We start from the raw sequence: 25699 nt of genomic DNA on the forward strand, positions 1-25699 counted from the left end.
ATTCACAACCAACGAAATTCCCACTAGTGATCACGAAGATATTATGACCGTAGCTTTCAGTTCAAAAGAAAGACCTGATCGTATTGTGGGGGTTGAGAGTTTTGTTTCTTCATAAACTTATATCAAAACTTAGCCTAAACATTACACTTCCAATATTGCTGATTTTGCAGCCATAATAGAGAAGTAACAATAACAACTTGATTAGCAATAGCAACGAATTATTAAATTGGAGGCACAGTTGGTATCAATGACAACTAACATGATTCTAGGTCAATCTTTTACTAATATTCTAGGAAATGAGAGAGATTAAGTGTTTGAGCAAACCCTTTCTCCGATAATTATCATTCTTGTGATTTTTTTTTTATTTTTGTTATTATAATTGTTTACTAGATTATTATGTTTCATTTCATATAAAATGATGGATTTTTATTTGTAACAGGTTTTTTAGCCTCAGATAATCTCATATGCAAAATCTACTATGCTTCCGCTATCCAATTATGCACGTTAGCATTTAATAGGAGGATCGGTCATTACCATCAATGTCGATGATGGACTATTTGATTATCCCTCAACACCATGGATTGAGTAGGAGGAGATTATTAGATTTTGTGAAATGATGGAGATCTCAGCTACTAAAATTGTTGCACACAAGAGATTATCTTATATATTCATTTAAATATATGATGAATATATTTTCATATATTGTGTATAATCATATGATAATTGAATTTTTTTCATCATATAACCTTTTACAAAGGTGTGAAGGAGAGATAAACGACTGATACCTACAAATTCATTGACCCAAATCATATTAATCATCGTGTTGCATTGTAAATGTTTGTGCTGGTTTTTTGACTTAGTCAATGCAAAAATAGTCCCAATTATAATCTAATGTATGTTAATTACTTGACTATATTTGATAATACGAATTTTATAATTGTCACTCACATTCCATTCTAATATTTCAAATATGACTATAATTTGTAAAAGTCATTGGCAGCTATTTATCATTGAGTATGCAATAATTACGATTTACTTTTTCGACTCAAGAAAAGAAAGGTCGAAGCCTAAATGTGAGCTTTTCAATATAATAAAGAGTATTCATGTTTGTTATGTGAACTACTATACTTTTTTTTAATGAAAATAACATATGTTTACGAGTTCCTTTGTTTTGTTTTAACGGATTCGGTACTGTTGATAGAAAGAAAAAGATAAATTGGGTTACATTTCCAGTAAGTATCAAAGATATTAATTTCTTTATTTGTTTAAAAGAACTTTGACTAACCAACATTTATTTGTAGGTTCTTTATCAACTAGGAACAATAGAATGTGGATATTATATCCTCCATTTCATAAGGGAAATTGTTATTAACGATTTTATAAGAACATTATATAATGTTGGCATAAATTTAAACTACTAATACATGTTTCTATTAACCATAATTATGAAATGGATATTGATTGATATTGATTGATTATTTATTTTTTTGTAGTGAACTGAAAAGGAACAATTCACACAAGACAAAATTAATAAACTATGAAATGAATAGTGTGACTGCATATCCATATTTGCATATTGAACAAAGGGGATAATGAGTCAATAGTGGTACAATATATATAGAACTTTAAATTCTTTGTACTTTATATGAATCCATATTTTTTCATTAGTAGAATTCATTATTGTTTCATTTATACAACTTTGAACAAATTGTTCATATATATAAGTATAAATTGTATCATTTACACAAATTCAGAAAGTGTTCTATTAATACAAAAACAAATTGGTCATTTATATAAGATAAAATATTATCATTCATATATGGCTCGTATCCAATTTCAATATATATTTGTTGTATCCAACTTCAAGCTATATGGCATTATATATATACATACAATATAAGACATAAATAAAAAAACTATAACTCAATCTATAAATAAAAAAAAACTATAAATAAAGAAACTATATCCAAATCCAAATTCTAAGCTGTAAACGATAGCTTCAAGCAAGTCAAACATTCCGTCATCGCTCCTAGAATGCTTTTTACATGCTTTTTACCTGATAACATTCTAATGGTGGACAGATTTGCCACATAAGGTAAACCTATTTCTTCATCCTCCTATACTCTATTCCTTTCATGTGCATTATAGGGTTTAATCTCTAGAAAGCCAAAGTCAGCATCCTCACCAATATTTAATGATTCAACTATATTAGCTACTATTTTAACTCTTTGACCAATTGCTCTTTCTATTCCAAATATAGTAACAAATTCATCAAAGTGAAGGAAAGGTTTATTCCTTAACTTTTTATTATATGGATGAGTCTACATAAAAGTTAAATTAAATACGTGTCAAATATTTTGAATAGAAATAAACATTACCCAAAAATATTATATTAAATTAAAGTAACTTATAAAACTTACCTAAACCATTCATCAAAAACTAATTTTTCAATAGTGATACATATTTTCCTATCATTCCAACCAAATCCACTTGCATATTTCATATCACAAATAGCACAATATTGTCTTTTTAATAGCTTAACACTTGACTCAATGTGTACATTGGCTTTAAGTTGGGATTGGGAAATTAGTGATTCCACCATCTTTTCAAGATAGCCTAGATATCTAACTCTAAATGTTCCATTATCTATTCTCCATCTAGGATCATCTGTCAAATAATATAGGCATTAGACAAGATATGCATTTTCCTCTTTTGTCTATGAATGATTACCTAATGATGACTTTGTGTTCTTCTTTTTAAAGTATTTCTTATAGAATGTCTAAAAATGGCATCATATGAAGACATTTGGATATCCTTATTATATTATATAGACAACAAATTACTTATCAAATCTAAAACCAATGAAGATGAACATATAATTATTGCATGAAGTAAACCAACTGACATGGAAACAAAACAAAAATTATTGCAAACAATAGTTAACTAAATCATACAGTCATCAAGAAAAAATTAAAGAAAATATATATTAAGAAAATGTAGAAAACAAATTATATACTCAACAAGATTGTAAAACATCAATTAAACCAATAAAATAGAAAAAAATTATAATATCCTTGACATCACGATTGCAATCAATTGGTGAATATCTTTGTACCAAATTGTCTCTAAACTGAGTCCAAGTATTACTTGGCTCAACATGCCTTGTTACATCTTCATGTTTAAATTCATCTAGTTGGTTACTAATCCTTTCAACAACATCAACTTCAATTGGGTCAATTATCATATCAGATCTAATAAAATTATGGAGAAAATAGCAAGTAAAATTAATTCTACAATGTGTTTTTATTGGATAAAATGACTTTTCCCTTAAAATTGCCTAGCTAGCTTTCAATATACCAAAATATCTCGATACAAATTTTTGCTTGAGAGTGTTTCATATTGAAGAATTCATTGGGTGTCATCGGTTTGTGTCTTGGCCTTCAATTATTCTAGTAGTAACTTTGACCTTTATAAGGTGCCAAAAACCCTTCCCTATTAATGTATCTAACATCACACAAATAGTAATAACTTCTAGTGTCACAACATTAATACACAAACAAAAATTTGTTCCATGCAAAACTAAAACCAAAATATTCAAGCTAATATCTTTGTGGGATCCTTAATCTATTTCTCCATGTAATGGCATCCTTAGCACTTTGTCATTTGCTGTAGAACCTTCTCAATCAAGTAAAACATAAATGAATTATATTTCTAGTGTGCAAACACTAAGAACATTGGTAGCAATTTCATTTTTTCTAATCTTGTATTTTCATCTATTATCTGTTGAATTCTCCAATATTGGTTTGGATTTTTTAAACAATAGGGAATGGAGTCTCAAAACAGAATTTAACATAGCATTAAATTTTCTACTAATTGTCTCTTTAGACTTGGCTACTTGATGCTTCATAACCCTATATTTTGTATGATGGGTCTTCTATTAACATATGTCTAAATGCCTGTAATCCTCTTTATATTTGAAGCAAATGGTATAATTTTAAAAAAGCTTTGCCATTCATTCTACAATTATCTATACATTTTTTATCGCTCTAAAAAACTATTATAGTTAAGTTCAACTCTTTAATTTGTAGCCTAGTATATATGCTATCAGTATAAGATAGTCTACATCTTTTTCTATGTTTCATTGTAAGTAATGTCATAGCAACAATAAGTAATAAGTGTAACATAGTTTGCATCTAGTTCAAGTGCAAAATAAGCACTATTACAAATTGTATTTTCTTCTTTAGTGATAAACGAGCCATAATTGTTTATAAGAAACATTTTAGCTAATGTTGAAAACATGTGTGAAAAACAAATATGTGTGTTTCGTATATGAAATCTAAGACATATCCATAAAAAAACCAACAAGAAACATATTTGTATAAAGGATTAAAACCAAATTGAAGATTACATATGAATGATTTATATCTTTTCAATTAAGATCTAAACATGATCTAAACAAATAAAACAAGAACACATTTGAATCAACATATTATATATAACAGATAATGATAAAATAAATAGTAGACACATCATTTGTTCATAAATAAAAGATCAATTGAACATAACGATGATGAAATCACAAAGGTTGTAGATTATGTTGGTTGAAATGAAGAAGTTTTATTTAAAGGTCTGCGATGTTGCCTAAAAACAATTATCTATGTTATTCAACAAAGTTAAATACTCCAAATATGGTATTTTTTTATGTCATAAACATTGTAATTATATTAAAAATTGAGCTTTAGTTCGATTAGGTATAAGAACATTTGTAATGTTAGAATCTTGATTTTTGAGAAAAAAATAAATAAATTTATTTCCAATTCTAAAATACTGTGTTTCTATATAAAGGAATGTAGCAAATAATCACCGATACTACAATTAAGTCAAATATTGCATTTCCTTCAATAAAAACATGGTAAATAAGCATAACTACTACTTTTTAAAATAATTAAATGATTAAATATCACATTTAAATACTACATTTAAGTCAAATGCTACATTTTAAAATAATTAAATTGATCAAATACTGCATTTATGTTAAAATAAACACAATAATTAGTACTATTTAATTCTAACAAAAAAAAAAACTTACTACTTAATTAAATATTCTAGCAAAAAGTAATCACAATTACTACGTTTTAAAAAAAAGATAATATTTGGCATTTGTTAAAGAAAAAAAAAACCTTACCATATGTTGATTTTTAAAAATGATAAATAGAAAGAAAATATTTTTTATTTAGAACAAATGTGATACAAAGTTATTTTTCTCCTAAAATCTTAAAAAAAATTACAAGGAGATGTGGGTTTTTTATTAAGAGATTTTGGATAAGAGATTTTGAATATTGTTGAGAATCTAAGATTATCTCTAGGAATCAGATACCTTCGAACCAAAAATATAAATTTGAATACCCAACATCAATATTCTGAAGAAATTCTCAAATCCTCCTAAACCAAATGTCCCCTAAGTGGAATCCATGCATTTTCCCCTAGAATCTTACTATTGAGTATTTGATTCCAATGTTTGGTTCAAGGTAATCTAATTTCGAGAAAAAGTGATTGATTTCCAATAGTATCCAAAGTTTCGAAATCAAAAACCCACCTCTTGCTGTGATATTCTAGGATTTCAGGGGGAAATTTGAGTTATTTCCAAATTTGATATGAATAAAAAATTATGAAATAGTCGTTACTATTTTGAAAAATATATCTAGAAGTGACTGCAAATTAGTTATAGATTTTTGCTACTAAATTTTTTTTTTATATTACAATTAATGGTGTTTGGCATGAAAAACACCTTAAACAATCCTCTTTAATTTTTTTTAGGATTATTTAAGATTTTTTGGCCAAAAATGCTTTAAATAATCCTAAAAAAATTAAATGAGATTATTTAAGGCATTTTTTGGTAAAACAATATCTTAAATAATCCTCTTAAAAATTGATCAGCATTATTTAAGGTGTTTCTAACCAAAAACACTTTAAATCATCTAAAAAAAAAGTAATCCCCAAAAATAAAATGCTAAAAGAAGGGATCGAATCTATGACCTTATGGTTAATAACCATATGCTTTAATCAACTGAGTTACTCTAATTTTTTTTTATATTTTATCTTTTAAATCTTATAAGTAATGAAATGGATTATTTAATAAAAATGCCCCAACTAATATGGTCCAAAAAATTGAAGAGTATTATTTAAGGCGTTTTTGACAAAAAACGTCTTAAATAATCCTCTTGAAAAAACATTAAAGCACTAAAAGAAGGGGTTGAACCTACAACCTTGTAATTAATAACCATATATTCTAATCGAGCTACTCAAATTTTTTTGTATTTTATTTCTTAAATTTTATAAGTAATGAAATTGATTATTTAAGGCATTTTTAGTAAAAAAACTCCTTAAATAATACGATATAAAAAAGTAAAGGTTATTATTTAAGGCTTTTTTACAAAAAAAATACCTTAACAAATGCCTAAAATAATTTTCTTTAAAAAATATTAGAGATCATTTAAGGTGTTTTTGGTCAAAAAGTCATAAATAATCCCTTTTTAAAAATATTAGAGATCATTTAAAGCATTTTTAGTTTAAATGCCTTAAATAATATCTTTCAAAAAATTGAAGAATATTATTTAAAGTGTTTTTAGTCAAAAAAAGCCTTAAGCAATCCTCTTTAAAAAAAAAATTAGAGATTATTTCAAGCGTTTTTTAATTCCCTCATATTTTTTAAATGGTAATTATTTAAGGCACTTTTAGACAAAAAGTCTTAAATAATCCCTTTTAAAAAAATAAAGGGGATTATTTAAGGTGTTTTCAACCAGAAACAAATAAATAATCTCTAATACTTTTTTATTGATGATATTTTATAAATAAAAATAACAATTAAATAAAATATTTTGTCTTTTTTTGTTGTTAAAGGTGTCATTTGTCATTAGGTATTTATTATTAATAAAAACCAATAAAAAGTTACCATCATATTTGTTGAGGAGATTATGATAATTATTCGGGAATTAATATATATAGATTCCTCCAACCAAACGAATAAATATGAATACGAGATGCTCTAAAAATGAAAGAAAACCTCGAATATCGTACTTTTTCGAAGATCAAACTTTTCCTTAGAATCTAAGATTCTGCAAATCAAATGCCTCATAAGTTCAAATTTTTACTAAATTTGATTCAATTTTATATTAAATTTATTTAATTATATTTGTTATGTTTGTTTGTTGATTTGGTTATTAATGATTTATTATATATGTATATAATAATTGATTATTATTATAACTTGTATTTATAATTTCAAAAAAAAAAATAAAAATTTGATCTTCGTAACATTCTAATGAATAATATAATATATAACATTTTTTTACATATAAGATACAAACCCTTCTTTCCTTTTTTGGATTTATCAAGTTCTTTTGAATTTTCAATGCCAAAAGCAAATCCCAAGTCTCCTTGTCATAGGGATTTTCCATCCAAACAGGGATGTTGAGACCACTTTACTAGCTACTGAAATTGAAATCCTCCCAAAATTTAGTTGTTAACCATGTTCGTTATGCATCTTTTTCCATGTTCTTTCGTTTTCTTTATGCATGTATTGCTCAGGATTAAACTGTATGTGCTATGACGACTCTGACGAGTAACACTTGCTGACCAGAACAAGGAAACACAGAGTAGTCAAGTGGTTTACTAGCTTCAAACCCACATATATCTTTGTGATCATCCTTTTTAATTTACTTGTCATGGCACTTGGTTCTGCAAAACGCTTTTTCCCTTTTGCAAAAAATATGCTCCATCCAATGGTTTATTAGTAAAAATTTTTTGAGCTAAGCAAGAAGAAAATGGCTATTGGGGGGTGTTAGAAAAGGAAATCTTATCTTGAAGTTGAAAATCCAAGGGTAGCACCTCTATGAAAATCAACACCATAATTATATATTTTGCTACCCAAAAAAATCTCAAAGCAGAAGAGGAAATCATAACTGCTAAATTTAGTAAAAATACCACATTATATAAGTTTTCCTCCCAATTAGAACACTAGCCTTTGACTTTATAACCCTCACAGCACATGTACAAAAAAGCTACTTTGCTCCGACTCTTCATCATGAAATATCGTGTAACATATATCCAAAATACATGGGTATGTAGGTCTAACTCTCTAAATATTAGAAAAAACTTTGAAAAACTTGATTGTGTTCATGTCAAGCTCATACTCATATCCAACACTACTCCATGCATCTAAGTAACATAGCAAACAAGGAAAGCAACACAAAGGTTTGAATCTAGAAGATAAAACAAATAAGACTACCCCAAAATTTTCTAAACAAAGCTTATTGAAATTTGAAGGAAAAAAATATTGAAATACAATTTTAAAACTAACTACAAAATAAATTACATATCTAAAATGGGAACCAAACACAGTTAAAACACTCTTAAGTGAGGCATTGGTTGTAAAAATTCAAATTTCGCAACATTAATTGATGTAACTTCTCAACTAACCCTTTTTTCTTCATATAGGATCTGCTTCAATAATGTTCAATTGTTCAGATGGTGATAATCTTGGTTATATCATAAATCATTGATTTTCAAGCCTCGATTAAATGAGAATTAAACAATTGAGCATAATCATATTGCAACTTTGAAGTTTCTAACAAGGAAACAACTACATCCAAATTCTTCTACATTTCAATTACGTCATCCATAGGAATTAATAATAAATGATACTGAATATGTTCACATAACAGCTGACATTATTTGCTAGATATGGGACTAATGAAATGGCAACAAAAAGTTAAAACCAATATCCATTACTCTTTTCATAAATAGTTGATAAAGCAAATAATAACAATAATAATAACACTGACGCTTAAGACTTCAAAGATATTACAACCAACATAATGAAGATTCTGGGGGTTCAGGTGAGAATGAATTTGCTTACAATTTATAGTAAATGTAAACATTTAATTTTATTTGGACTGATCAAAATCAATTTTGAATTACATTCACAATTTTGATATATCCAATTTAAATTCAATCAAGTATTTTGATCACATATTATGGGTTCAATCATTATTATTATTTTATTTATTAACAAAACAAACAAAATGTCAAAAAAGAAAGCAAGAAAAGTTTTAAAAAAATGGAAAAGAAAAATTTTCAAAAAATAAGGTGCTACAAAATTTGTTTGGAACTAAAGTTAAGTTCCAACCATTTGCCACTCCAATTTTACACCTACCAATGCAAATTTTGTCAAAATTTGTAGCAAAACTTTTGGTGGCTTCGAAAAAACATCCCTTAATCCTAGATTTTGTGGGATTTGATTCCCTATGCAAACTCTATATAATCTATTACACACAGAACAACAATTTAGAATGGGAGATTTTTTCTAAAAAATTTTAAAGGGTAAAATTTCTTTCAGAAGAATTTTTTTTAGGCTAATTTATAGAAGGAAGAGGCAGTAGGTCCATTCGGCTTCCCACAACCTACCATAACCACTTCACATGGCTTTGCCAAACTGAATCCCCACCATAACCAACACACACCTAAAACTATCACAACCAGTAACTCCCCTACAACCTCCCATAAACCAAACCCAAAAATAACATGCCGTTGTAAAAAAAACAAAAAAAAAAATTACCCATAACACATCCTAAGAAGGGAATAGTAGCAACCATAAAAACAAAACAAAAAAATCCAATCCCCAAATGGGGAATTGACAATAGTAAAAAAGAGAACCAAAAAAAAAGGAAAAAAGATGAAAATTTTTTACCTAAATGATTTTAGGTTTGGAAATGTTTCTGAGTCGAATCTAAGGAGAAGATAAGGGTCTTGGCCATGGGAAGGACATAGTGGAAACTTATGGAGTTTAGAGCAACAGTGAAAAAAATTTTGGATTGTTTGTGTCCTAGCTATAAGGTTAGATATAGAGTTCTAAGGATTATTTTTGAAAAAACAGAGGTTGGAACAGTGTTCAGAAGGTTAAGATCAGCTTGGGAAGATTTAAGGCCGAACAGTGATCGGCTAGCAACTGCCAGCCATTAGAAATGATGGTTAGCATAGCGGTTTCTGTCAGTATTTGGGTTTTAAGGGCAATGGTCGATTGCATTTAAAGAGAGAGAGCATCTGAAAGAGGGGAAAGCAAGAGAGAAAAAGAGAGAAATAGGAAAATAAAAAATTTTTGAGGACATTTTATAGGAAGAGCAATACGGCACCGTTTTAATGGTAGCCCCGCAAGTAGACCCGGATATAACCCGAGATCCTCAATCTCGACCCCCTCATAACATCGACTATAATTGGTCAGAATCGCAGTTAAATCGGTTTAAACAGAAAAAAATCGCTTAAAATTGCCTTGAACCAGTTTGAACCATATTCGAGTTGTTGATTGCGTGTTGACCACAAGCAAATCTGGTAATTTTTATTTATTAATTTTTCCTTTTTTTTTTCAATTTTTTGCTTTAAATTATTTTATATTTACATTTTATATTAATTTATACATGTATGTTTGAATTTAAATTTGTTTGAGTATAGGATATTTATTTTAAATAATAATGGAATTATTAAATAAAGTGTTAAATTAAAATTTATTTACACAATAATAATAATTTTGTCATAAATTAAACAAAATATAAAGAAATAAATAAAATGATAAGGGAAAAATATATTTCAAATAATAAATTTTCAAACATTTACAAATATGTGACTGATAAATAAAAATTTTTAAATTCTACCGGAATGATGTTAAATTTAGAAAAAAAAAACTATAATAATATTTATTTTGAAATAAAAATAAAAATAAATAATCAAATAATAAAAGTTTAACATTTTAGGATTTTTTTTAGGGATAAAAATGGAACAAAATCAACGATAAAATTGAGAAAATTATGAACTTCTAATTTTTTTTAAAAAATTATTTTTGAATTTTACTAGAATGATAAAAATTTTAGTAAATAAAAAGGAATAAAATAAAGTGTCAAAGGTCATAAAATTAAACTTGGAAATAATGAAAATCGTCTTAATCATGAGAAAGCTCGAATGAGTGATCTTTGTAAGAGGTTTTTATGTGTGAAAATTTGTCTAATTTATCAAAATGATAGAAAATTTAGAGAAAAGATTTTTACATCGACTATATGCATTTATTCCCAAATAAAGAGAAATATGAAAATAGTAAATACTAATTAGTTAAATTTCATTTTCATAAAATTTCAATAAACCCTAAAAGTAAAATAATGATCATTAATCAACAATGGGATTTTTTAAAAATTTACAAATGATAATTTTTTTTTCATGATTTTATAATAAAAATATATTTCATATAAATTATTCTAGAATGATAGATAATTTATGATTAAAGATTAAAACCAATTTTTTCCTAAAACTCTAAACTCTTCAAATCATGAAATTTTAAAAATTAGGAATGAGTGATCTTTAAAAGAAAATTTTAGAGAATAAGACAATTCTAAATTTTGCCAAAAAATTTAGATTCTTATAAAAAAACTAATTAAAATGTAAAAGTAAAGTTTTTTAAATAAAAGTTTTCATCAGTTTGATGATGGAGCTATTTTTTAAAAAAAGGAATGAATTCCTTAAATATTTTTAAGTTGAGAAAAAGTTTTTAGGGATTTTACCATGGAGAAATTTGACAAAATTTTTTAATATTTTCAATAATTAAAATTAATTAAAAAAATCATTTAATTGAGATCAATTTTAGATAACATAAGATTATTTGGTATTGTACTTTCAAATTTAATTTTGTTTTGTAGATCAAAACTTATTTTTTTTATAAATTTTTAATTAAACTTGAAATTTCTTTAAAATAATTAATTATAACTTGTGATCAATCACATTTCAATAAAAAAAATTGATAACGACTCTTAATTGTTACCTCTAGTTATCAAATCTCTGAACCAATACGAAATATCAGTAAGCAACTTTGACTGCCTCCATACTGATCAGTTAACTTGTAAACGGGAAAGCTTAAGAAACTATCGTAACCAACACAATTGTGGAGACTAAAGTGAAATTCATTTACCATAGTAAGCTGTACATTGCACCATTTATATTTGTTCTGACAGTTCCGTAATCAGTGTAAATGTAATGGATGTCAAAACACATTTGCATATAGGCTATGAATGTGGTCAACTGTAGACAGCTTACTATTCAAACAAATGGTTAGGCCCCCAGATAGACAGGGTTCTACTGACTTAACGCTACAGTCTACCTGCCCTTCCCGGTGTAGGTAGTCGACTGTCAGGCCAAGGCCAGTAATTATAAATTAAATCATAAAAACCTTTGGATCCAAAACACAACTTAGATACCTTTCAAAAGACAAGAATCAATTGTGAATCATTTCGAGAAACTCTAGCTAACTACTTGACCAGATATATATATATATATATATCTATATATCATATCCACATAACTAAAAACTTAAGTTAATAAAAGAAGAAAATATATATATCTACCTGTCCACACCTTGAAGTACCCTGTTGCAAAGATAACAACTAGTCAAAAAGTCATCACTCCAAAACTCCTTCTCGAATTGACCTATATTATTTTCTCTTGGTGAAGAAGATGCAGTGAAAAAACTGCTGTTCTTATTGTCATCGCTAAGGTAAACATGTTTCATGATCACACAAGTATAGTTCACAGTTAATTCATAAAAATTCTCCGAATTAAGGCAGCCACTGAAATTGGCTGCTGCTTTAGCAGCTGACACTATAGGTATGGGGGTGGATCTTGGCGATGGAGCGAAGCAAATAACTTGGTGGGCATGGGTGGAATCGGTCATAGCTGCTACCATGCCTAACCCAAACACACCGTCTTGGAAGTTCCATGGTGACTTTGCTGGGTTTGGATTGGAAAAGGACTCTGATAGAGTGCTGAACAGTTTATTAAAAATGCATGTCCCATAAATTATACAATTTACCAAAAATATATATCTAATAAGTTATTTAAATCTAAAAAAATTTTAAACTTCAAACCTTAAACTCTGAATCTTAAACAAAAAAATTTTTAACTCTAAACTTTAAATAAAAAAATTCAATTAAAAAAAATTTAAAACCTAAATCATAATGAAATCTCTTGAGAATTTCCACATGATTATAAAGAAAAAACACTATTTATTTCAAATTATTATAAGTTTATTTCTAGATTGATAGACAAAAACTATAGAATACCTAACATCTGAGTCTTTCAATTTCTTCTTGATTTCAAGGATCTAATGGAAAAGAACAACCAACACTCCCAATGAGATTTCTAAGCCTTAGAGTAAGAAAGTTTTAAAAGCTTTGGATATATATATATATATATATATATATATCTGAAAATTTTTACAAATTTCAAATTCGTATATTCAGAAGTTTTTAAAATTTTCTAACGAAGGATAATTAAATAATTTTATTGAGAAATAATTTTTAAAAATAATAGTTAGTGTGAAGAGTAAAAAAAAGTAGTGCAAATAAAACCACTCTTATTTCTATAGATTTTTCTTTGAAAATTAATTATGTTACGTTTTCCATCGTAATTATTTTTTAATAATTGCTTTTTTTTTTTTGTATTATTAACTATAGCTATCAATTTTCATAAAAAAAGTATACCTATCAATTCATGTGTTTTATATTTCATATTAAACACATGTAAGATATAAAATTATCTATCAAATTTATGTCAACACATCATATATATCAAAGCCATTTTTTAGTTTTTACTAAACCTATATATGATTTTTGTCAAAATTTTAATAATATCACTTTTATATTTTTTTTTCTATGATTTCATATTGTTTTGTTCTATTTAAAATTATCTACTATTACATTAAATCTGTTTTGTTGTTATTAAAATATGGCACATCCATCAATGTTTTGTTTAATTTTTTTCAAGGATATGTTTTGAGAAAAGAACTTATTTAGGTAATTTTTACACAAAAATGGACAATTTTTTTAATTTAAAAAAAAAACATGTTATATAAAAAATTTAAAATATATATAAATGTCTTTAATGCTATATTTACTAGAACTAGAAAATTGGACCACACTTTGCTACAGGTTCAATTTTTTTTATTCTTAAACAACGATATTTATGACAAATTAATGATGAGAGAGCACTTTTTATTTTTTTAAATAAGAGTAACTATTATTGAAAGATAAAAAAAAAATACAAAAAGTTATATAAAAATTGTTATAGATAGTAATGATCTCAATATTGAGTTGCAAATCTAAAAAATATAAATATGATACTTGATTGAACAATGCACTGCCATTCATTACCAATTAAACATCCTATTTCTTGACCTCTTAGTAGTAATTAATTTAATAAGCATGCTAAACTTTTCATTTAAGGTTTATCTTGATTTAATGACCATATTGACTACATACTCAAAAGCTAATGCATGCCAAAATAATTGGAATTAGTTAACTATCTATAAATATTTAGGATGTGTTAATATCTATGAATATGTTATCTATTCACAACCTTTGTTAACAAAATAATCAACTTAAAAGTTCATTTTCATTTTCACAATTCGCTTTGAATCTTTTCTACGGTCTTTAAAGCTTGTATATCTGCAAGAACCCGTCCTCTCAAGTATTCCTTAGTCCTTAATCCATCATCTGCAATCATCTTCTTTAGAATCTATTATATTTATATGCTAAATGAGAAATTTAGTATAAAATGCATAATTAGAAAGCATAGATCTAAAGGCTAACAAAAAGGGTAATTTATATAAAATATATTATTCAAAGAGTTATAAAATATATCATTAAAAAACCAATATCAAATTAGTCTTAGGGTTCATTTTAGACAACTTATGAGCTTCCCATACGGAATCAACATGCACAAAATCTCAACACAATTGAAGACATGTTTCAGACAACTGGGTTAGTAGATAAAAGAAATTGGTATTATGCAATAATAATATTATAATAATTAACCATACATGAGCAAAATAGAAGATCTTATTTATAAAAATAATAATGAATAATAGATTATTACTACAAAATTCAATCTTGTACATTTTTCTTAATAATTTTCAGTTATATATTGAAATTGTAAACAGAAAAAAGAGTAACCTGACCTAGTATTCAACCATTAATTGGGAAAATTACTAAATGTTCTAATGCTCCCGCAACAATGCAAGTGTTTAGGCAACAATTGTGCATGGAAAAATTATGTTTTACTGAATAATATGTTAGAGAAATCCAGCCAATCTAATTCATACCTTTTATCATCTGGTTGTTACTTGCTTCTAAATTTAATCCTTTTAAATGAAATGCCTACTCCAATTATGTTATCAGTCTTTGTTGTCATGTGTATCATAAATGAATCTACCTCATTTTAAAGAATTAAAACACTAAGAAAATTTCAAATAAAGTGAAGATTACTAAACAACTATAACATGCAACAGATATAATATTCTCATGTTAGTTCCAAAGAGTAAGAACAAAACTCATGGGCTAATCAAATAACTTGTATCTTATTACAACCATTCTAATAACATTTGACTAAACTCTATCAAAAATAGTTTTACTTCATTGGAGACTTGATGTATCAAAAATTATTTAATAAACATGAAAAAATAGAAAAAATTCCTAGGTCGTTTAACTTCTTGTGTTTTTTAGCTATGCTGGTACTTGGAGTACCAACACATTCTTATCTGTTGGACTCTCTAAAGCCAAGTGAACTTCTTGGCCAACTTTATTTGACACTTCATTGGTACCTTTTCTGCAACTTTCAAACATATAGTTGCAAAGTAGAGATGATTTTAATTTTCACACACCCTGTACAAATTAACTCACCAATATTTCACTATGCAATGTTTAGTCATTCAACTTACTAATCAAATTAACTCACTAAGATCTTTATATATTTTCATGCAGATGAACACTCATTCAATAAGGCAAATCATAATATGATGCAAAAATATTTAAGGCAAATCATAACATGTGCCAATATAATGTTCTTTTTTCATTTTTATAAAGACTCACTAACAAAACTCAAAACTGATGCTAAAATCATATATATGAGATTCAAAGTAAGTAGCGTTCTATGTTGTTTGGATAGACCTATGTAGTAAAGGTGTTAGCCACCTCTCTATGTGGCATGATTAAGGTTGAGGCCTTTTAATTCTTCTTAGCTAAAAATGCATTCACTTAGCAAATCATTTAAATTTTGCAACTATATGATTTCAGTATGTATGGATCCCTATACTTTGTTATTTTCATCCATAATTTTAGTTTCTATAGCTTATGAGAAGTCCAATGGATTTATATATCAAGTTTGTCTTCTTAACAAGTTTTGTTGCAATGAAAAACATCACTAAAAGAAGGAAAACAACAAAAAAAGCAAACAAAATAATAAAAAGACAGTATAAATATAAAAAGTATTAAAATATAATACCTTATTGAAATTCACAATGTAATCACTAAAGTTTAATCTCTAAACTCAAACAAAATTGTTAAAAAAGTATAAGAGAATAATTCAGTTCAAAATTCTAAAAGATGGAAGACAAAATGAATGGATAAGGAAAAAAAATAATAGAAAAAAAAATACTCACATTGTGGGTATTGATGGCTTCTAATATATCAAATTTGTCTCGATAACAACTCTTATTGCACGAAGGACATATGCAAAAGAAGAAAAAAAAAAAAAAACACATTAGAGTGAAAAGCACTGCATGCATTACATAGTTGGAAACTTTGATCTCGATAGTAAAAGCATACTGATCTTTACCTAGGAGAAGAATCATAAGTAACAAGACATTACACCAGTCTGATAAAAAAACAACAAACATAAAGCAGCGTACATGAGAAAATGTGGAAAGAAATTAAATTAAAGGCTTCAAGCTTATAATGGATCAATTGCAAACTAAAAGCCAAGTTACTTTTCATTGAGAAACAATAATAATTACAATGACTGGATGCTCATAAATACAATAATTCTCTTTTCGTTTTTCAATATATTCGAAAAAGAAGAGAAGACCAACATATATTAGATGCAATATCAATAAAGCCACATTAAAACCGTACAATGATATTCTATTTAAGAACAGAATATCAAGAAATCTGAACTAATTAAAAAAAACACTAAAAACCAAAGCGAATAAGAGATTAACAATATTGCCTAATGTGTCATATATTAGTGTATCAAAAATTAGCTAAGTCATTACATCCAATCACATGTGCAAGACTATCTTTGTATATACTTTTAGTAAAGCAACTAATAGGGTTACATATCAGATAGCAATTGCAAAATACTTGATCAGAGAGAGTACAGAATATAATTAAAACCTTTGGAAGCCAATTTTTTAATAATTCACTAATATCAACTTGCCTATATTCATTCATTCAGTAATTTAGATATACATATTTTTCACCTTTACGATGTTCAAAAAGAAAAGAAAATTGCAAATCAATTTTTAATGCTAGTGAACTTCAATAAAAACTTTTATATACCATGTAGAACTTAAATTTCTTACATATTTTTATTCACCAAACATGTTCATTGATGTAGTAAAAGTAACTTACATTGCTGATAAACTTTGTCCCAAACCATGTTGTATTTGCACCATGAGTTGAAGGAATGACTTTTATTCCATTTGGATAAGGAAGGAGAAGAAGCCCATGTAGTTCCTTCTCTGAGTTTCTAGGAATAATTCAAACACACAAAAAGTAAGATATGTCATTATAGTCTCTAACTCAAAATGAAAACAAAATAATGATAAATAGTGAAAATGCATATTCTACCTGCAAGTCAAGGTAAATATGTAGTTCCTCTGATAGAAATTACAATCTTGAACCAAGCATCATCACTTATCAATTTTGCGGCATTGCAATGGTCCATGCAAAGTGTTATCACCTGATGTAATCCTAAAGCATGACTGTACCAATATACTATTTATGAACATTCAATATTTTCTTTCTTTTTTTTTTTTTCATTTTTGATTCATTTGCAAAATGTCAATAAGGTCTCAAGAATAGCACCAATAGTCAATTAATCATAGAGAGTTCATAAATATTCAATATTTTCTCTACTTATATTTAATCACATCTCAAATACCATAGATAACATGGAAAACTTTGAAGATTGCAATAATGATATTTTACATCTAAAAACTCTTAACTCTTGAAAGATATATGCCTTGTGATATTAGGATAATGACCTAGTTTTCCAAGCATTAGCTGAGCATAAAGCAACTTATAAGGGTTCATTTTTGCAAGCATAATAGACTACAATCTCCTTGTTTAATTCTTTTTCATAATTAATTCTCTAAAATATAAAATTTTCAATTACATGCACAATTGAAAGTATGTCCATTTGTGCCAAACCAAGAATATATTTGCAGGCTTAAAATGAGTAAGCATTGTGAGATAACTTCAACCAGTTCAAATTTATCTCGACATTAGGGACTATTTTATACATTAGCAGATCTAATTAAATAAGCATAAAAGGGATTCATTTACTTATTAAAATAAAATCCAATTGAAGCAACCAATTCAGAATTAGTAAAATAAATATATTTTAAAATAGTGCTTCACAGGAAAAATAGGATTGAAATCACATGCAGAAAATTACAAATTTTACGATCAGGCTCTATCCAAAAAAAAAAAAAAAAAGATTAATATAGAAGGAAAGAGAACTCCAGGCAAATCATGAACAATCCCAAATGATACATAAACCTAAAATACATGAACAACTATATTCCTTAATTCTAACAAAGCAATTCTAAATTCGAGGCAAATTGAAGCAACCACCAAGCTGGTGCACCAACCATTAAGCCTTAGTAAGTCTAATAATTAGGATGCTAACCTGTAGATTCATCAAGTCGACAAAGCATCGACTCGAAATAGATTGATGTGCCAGATATTCATCTTTATGGAGTCATAAATCCATGTGATAAATGTCCCACGTGAGGTACGTCTAGCCCCTACAACAGTTATACTAAGAAAATATCGTTTTGTGTATTACCCAAGAGAGAATTAAATTACAGTGGCTAAAATGGACTGAAGCATCTTACTGTCATTAAGTCATGTGGATCCAAATATAAACCTCAAAATTAGTCGGAGAACTTGACAATGGTTAAACATTAACACCCTGTTTCTTTCATTTAAGTGAAATGTTGCTAAAAGCTTTTTCTAACAAAGTGTTTCAAGTTCATCAATGTACTCATTGCCACCAATAGTACCAGCTATAAACAATAAAATCATTCGCAGCATAAAATTAAATCAAAACAAAAGAAAAAAATTTTAAATCTTTATTCATTTTTCTTAATTAGATATACCTTTTGCCAGGTAGTGCTTCAAAATATTTGTTTGTGAAACATGATCCAATTGCCTCCATCATTTCATACTTTCCCACCAATTGCCTTTTCTTTCCAAAGTAATTATCTCTACTAAGTGCTTTAAAAAAAAAAAAAAAAAAGCAGAGTGACAGTTTCTACCAACTCTTCTTTCTTTTCAAATAAAGTAATAGTTTCTACAAATAGAGGAATAGCTGGAATAAGTGTAAAAAAAAAAAAAATGAGCAAAAGTGGGATGCCAAAGTGAACACCCAACTAGGGATGGTAATGGGTTGGGTCAGGGCGGGTTTTTGCTCGCCCCGAACCCGACCCGATTTTATAACTATAAAACTCATACCCGTACTTGACCCGTATTTTTTTAAATTTTTTTACCCAAACCTGACCCGAACCCAACATTGTATAAACCGTATCCGACTCGATCTGACTCAAAATTAATAAAATATTTATTTTTTTTAAATATAAAATATTATTTTTTTAAAATATAAAAATATAATATATATAAATAAAAAATTAAAAAAATAATTTTTTATATAATATCGGGTAGGGTCAGGTTGGGTTTGCCTAAAACCCAAACTCGACCCGAACCTGATTTTCACTTTTTAATACCCGACCTGACCCAAAATCTAATTTTCAAAAAAAAAAAAATCGACCCTATAGGGTCGAGTCAGGTCGAGCCCATCAGTTCCGAGTTGGGCTGCCAACCCTACACCCAACGAGTTTTTTTTTTAACAAAATTTAGTATATGTATATTTTTTAAAAATAAATAAATAAACAACCTATTTTCTTTTTTTCTTCTTAGTCAAATTACTATAGACATTTAAAAAAATAGTTAAAAGTAAAAACAACCTAAATCCAACAACTGAGGAAGCCATGTTCGACGTTACTATGGTTGAAAATAGCCTCAAACTAGCCGAGCATTCAACATTAATACTACCGGGAACAATTTTAAATAGGTCGGGTCTCCGACATCAATGCTATCAGAAAAAGTCTTAAACAGGTTGGGTTTAACTAAGTTTTTAATGAAAAATCAAAATAAATAAAATCTTATAACCTTTTTGAAGTAAAAAGAAAAAATCAAATCTGGCATTACCATGATTGTAAGTGATCTCAAAGATGCTAGATCTAAAAATCTTTCTGATCAAAAATTAAAAAAAAAAATTGAACCTTAAAAAGAAATAGCAAGTTGTGATGGCTTTGGCATTGGTATGGCTTGATATAGCCTCAATAAGTTGTATCATTTAAACCCTGTTTTTCTCTCCATTTTCACCCCATCACTCTTTTTTTTTTTTTTTTGTCAAACTTCTTCTTCCCATTTCTAATGGGCCTCCAACCTTCATACCATTTTTTTTTCTTAGCTCAAATCTTTTTGTTTTTTAAATAGAGGAGGCTAAGATTAAAGATAATAAAAATTTTTAAAGAGAAAGAAAGAGAGGAGAGAAAGTTAGAGAAAGGAAAGATTTTAAGAGAAAGAAAAAAAGGTTAGAGAAACATAAAAATGAAAAGGTAAAAAAAAATTATTAAAGAAAAAATCTATACAAGCAAAATAAAGGAGAGAAGAAAGATGTGACATGTGGCAAACTGAGTAAAGTCAAAGCATAGTCAACTTATGTAGGATCTATATTTGATGGTTTTTTTTTTTTAAAGAGTTATTTTTGAAAAGAACTTAAATTTAATATTTTTATAAATAATAGTAATAATTCTTATTAAAATTAATAGAAGTAATAATAAAACAAATTTAATTATTTTAAAATATTAACTTTTTTATAATAAAAAATAATATAAATTTGCATTATTAAAAATAAATTAATAATTTAAAATTTTTGGGTACAATTAAATATTATAATCAACTATAATTTTTATTTATGTAAATTTTTCACATAAAATCTTGCAAAATAACTTAGTTATACAGCAATAATTAATTTTTATAGAAAATCAATTTCATTATAAACAATACTTCAAATTAAAAAGTTACTTATCACTATTTCTTTCTCTCTTTTCAACCCAAGTTTTTTCCTTTTCTCTTCCATGTTTCATCTCCCATACTCTTTTATCTTATCACCAAGCATTTCACAGGGAAAAGAGGCTTGTCTCAAGTCACATTAGCCAAATGTTAAAGAAAGAAATAAAAGGTATTATATAGTAAATTAATGCACTTACCTTTTATATGCAAGTATAAATTAATGCACTTTTATCATGGATAAGGTGTTGAATAAATTTAATGATATATCTACTCGAGTTAGTGAGCTCGACTTTCTTCTGACCTTTGTTAAGGTTGAAAACAAAGATTTGAAGGAAAATGTCAAATTGATTGAGCTCACTAAGAAGACAACAATCGAGACCATTGTCAAAAAGGCTTTAGACAAGTTCTCTAACACTCAAGAGTTTGTGCAAATTATGGCTAAGGCCTATGAAGATCAAGTGCTTGATGCCATCAAATTAGGAGTGAATGAGGCTAAGTTCAAGTTTTTGATCTAGACTTCTTTGACATCCCTCTTCAAAAGTTGAAGACAACATCACTTATTAAAGATAAGCTCACGTAGGAAGAAGGGGAGATGGTTGTCGGGGAGACTAGGGAAAACAATGTCAATACCTAGTTTAAGAATCTTCTGTAACTTTTTTCTTTCTGCAATGCTTAAAATTTATTAATGAAAAGTTTTAAATGTTAGCTACATTGCTTGTCTTTTTATTTACTCTAATGTTTTTATTTTATATTTTTTTGTCAGATTTTAACTTAGCTTGATAATTTTAAAATCCATTCTCTTAGCTATGTTAAAGATGAGATTGGGTTTGAACTTTAATTCTTAGTTCAGTGCAAAATTAAAAGATAGTTTGAAATTTATCAAGTATGAATCAAAATATGTCCTTGAAGATCATTTGATATAATTTTATTGGTTGCATGTTGTTAGTAAAACATTTATTTATTACAATTAATGATTGTTACTAATAATACACTTTGAGATTATCGACCTTCTAAGTTCGAAGAATGAGGTCCTTATTAAGAGCCTGCAATTTAAGTGCTCTTGCTTAGATAACCTATTTTATAATGTAAAGGCTTTTATAATTTGATGCCAATTTACCTCATCGACTGTCCTTTTTCAAAGTTTCTACCTTTTTAGAGACCGGATTGCTCTTTTTAATGTATTTTTTTCTTAAATTTTTATTGTAGTAACTCGAGATCTTTTTTTGATATGCATTTGTTTTAACTAAAGAGTTGTCTCTTAAATTTTCAGCTAGATCTACGTTGACCATCCTAGCAAGGTCATTGCCTTTTTTGTTGCACATGTCCACCTTAGAGCTTGATAAATCAATCTTAACTAGCATAATGGTCTTAGTTCTAAATGCTACATTAAATGGAGTCTCTCTTGTTGGCATCTTGATCATCGTCTCGAGTGGCCACAGTGCGCAGTTAGTTTTTTAGCCCATTGACCCTTAGCCTTGTCCAGTCTCTTTTTCAAAACTTTTAAGGTATTCTCATTTACTATTTATATGTACCCATTTGCTTGGAGATAAGCTACCAATTTGAATAGTAAATCTACATCAAGGTTTTCTACACCATTCTTTAAATCTTGAGTTATCAAACTGCCTAACATTTTTTATGATAAAAGCTTAAGGTAAGCCGTTTTTGCAAACAATATTTTTCCAAAGACATTTCTCAACTTAGTTTTTTAAAGTGCTTGCAATGCCTTTGCTTTAACTCATTTAATGAAATAATCTATTGCCATTAGTAAAAATTTCCACTAGTTAGGAATTGAGGTGAAAGGTTCGAGCATATCAATTCTCTATTGCATGAAAGGTTATGGATTGATGATCAATGAGAGTTTAATGCTTGGTTGATGTTGTATATGTGTGAACCTTTTGGCATTTATCACATCATCTAATTAGATCAGTGGCATCCTTTCTTATGGTCAGTCGATAATATCCTTGTCTTAACACTTATACGCTGAAACCTTTAGTTTAAGGTGATTTCCATATAGCCTTCATATATCTCTGAGCACATAGTTAGCTTCTTCCTTATCTACACATTTTAAGGTAAATCAAGTTGAAAGATTTATTGTACATATTTACTTTAATAAGGATATACCTTACTAATTTTCTAACGGTTGATTTGGCTACGTTCTTTTTCCTTCCTTATCTAATTGACCTCATCCCTACATTTAATGCTTTTTTTTACTACTTCTTCTATAAGTATACCAAAAGGATTATCCGACATGATACTCATCACAAGTTTGGACAAAGCATCAGTGATGGAATTGTCCAACTTATGAAGCTTTTTTACCTTAACTTTATCAAAGTATTGTAAAAAAAGCTTCACCTTTCCAAGGTACCCTTTCATGTCATCGTCTTTTGTGCCAAACTCTCCACTCACTTAGCTTACAACTAGTTGAGAATTTTTGTATATGACAAGTTTTTTCACCTCTAGTTTGATGGCTAGTTTTAAGTCTGCCAACAGTGCTTCATATTCTGCATCATTGTTTAAGGCTTTGAATCTGAATTTTAATGCCTATTGAAGTTTGATATTTCTAGACTAATTGAGATCAGCTTTATGTTACTCTTTTCTCATATAATTGATCAATCAACATAGAGTTTCCAAGTTTTTTTCTTTTCTAAATCATCATTATGGATGGGATTATTTATCTAAGTTGAGTCATCTGAGGTGAATTTTACCAATAAATCAACAATCACTTGAGTTTTTAATGCTAACCTAGGTTGTATCTGTATGTCAAATTCATTGAGCTCTACTGTTCATTTTATCAATCTTCCAAACAACTTGGATTTTTCCAAGACTTGCCTTAAGTGTTGGTTGATTAATACTTGGATGGTGTGTGATTAAAAGTAAAGCCTCAACTTTCTCATTGAGACTAAGACGGTGTTGGCCAAATTTTTTGATCCTTTGATAATTCAATTTGGCACCTGATAAAACATTATTGATGAATTAGACAGACATGTCTCTATTTTTTTCTTTTTTCTCGAACCAAGGGTAAACTTAAACCCTAGTCTGACATGACTAAATAAAGGTACAAAGGTTCTCCTTTCGTTAGCTTTAATAGCACTGGTAGAGTGGTTAAGAATTCTTTTAGCTTGTCAAAGCCTATTTGACATTGATCTATTTATTGAAATTTGTGAACATTTTGAAAATCTTAAAAAAAAGTAGGCATCTTTTTGTTAATGTTGACATGAATATGTTTAGAGTGGCTACCCTTTTAGTTAACCTTTAGACCTCTTTTATAATTGTGGTGGCTTCATGTCAAATATAGCTTAGATTGACCTTCTCGAGGTTAGCTTCAATCTTGCACTAATGTACCATAAAGCCTAGAAACTTACCCGATGTGACCTCTAAAGGGCATGTATTAAGGTTAAGCTTCATGTTATATTTTCTTAAAGCATTAAAAGTTTTTTCTAGGTTTTGCAAATGCTCATCCAATTTTTACTTTTGATGATCATATCTTCTATATACACCTTCATGTTTTGGTAAATCTTATACTTGAACATCATGTTTACTAGCCTTTGGCGAGCGATTACAATGTTCTTTAGTCCAAACGGCATCACCTTATAATAGTATAAGCCATTCTTGATTACAAAAATTATCCTCTTTTTATCTTTTTTTATCATTTTGATCTGGTTATAATCAAAGTATGCATTCATAAAGCTTAGAAGCTTATGTTTGGCATTGTCGTCGATCAACTGATCTATGGTTGCTAAAGGAAAATGTCCTAAGGGCAAGCTTTGATAAGATCGATAAAATATATACACATTTTTCATAATGCTTTTTCACCATTACAACAATGGCAATTTATTTTGGATAGTAGACTTCCTTGATAAACCCAGCTTTGAGAATTCATTAACCTTTTTCTCTATGCTTACTACTTTTTTGAGGTTAAACACCTTTTCTTTTGTAAAACAGACTTGATGTTAAGATTGACGTTGAGCCAGTGAACTATTATTAAAAGATCTTTTCAAGGCATAGTTGACAACATCTATACAAATAGGTCGGTATTTTCCTTTAATAGTTTGATTAGCTTTTTTTTCACATCTAACATCTAACTATAAGCTAATTTGTATACATTTTTTAGATTGTGTATTAGCTCGTTTGTTGGCACAAGTTAGGCTAAGTCAAGCTCAGGTTTGTGATTTACTAAGGCTTTTAGGTCATCTTTCTTAGGGTTCGTTCCTATAAGAAGATGTTCATTGTTATTAGTTAATAGGTTTGGGTTGGCTTTAGGTCTGATTTTAAGAGATTGGGTCATTCATAAAAATTATTCATGTATTTTCATAGACATAGCAAATTTTTAATAGTAGTCCGATCATAAATATTATGAAACAATTATAATCATATTCATTTTATTCAAAAAAAATAATGTTGTTCAGTGCATAAAGTTCTCTTTATTTTTTCTTGCTTTTGAACTGTTGTTCTTACCTTCATCATTTTCC

The sequence above is a fragment of the Durio zibethinus genome, chromosome 15 (genome assembly GCF_047325235.1).
Source record: "Durio zibethinus cultivar Kanyao isolate XHJ-2024 chromosome 15, ASM4732523v1, whole genome shotgun sequence".
Taxonomy (NCBI): Eukaryota; Viridiplantae; Streptophyta; class Magnoliopsida; order Malvales; family Malvaceae; genus Durio; species Durio zibethinus.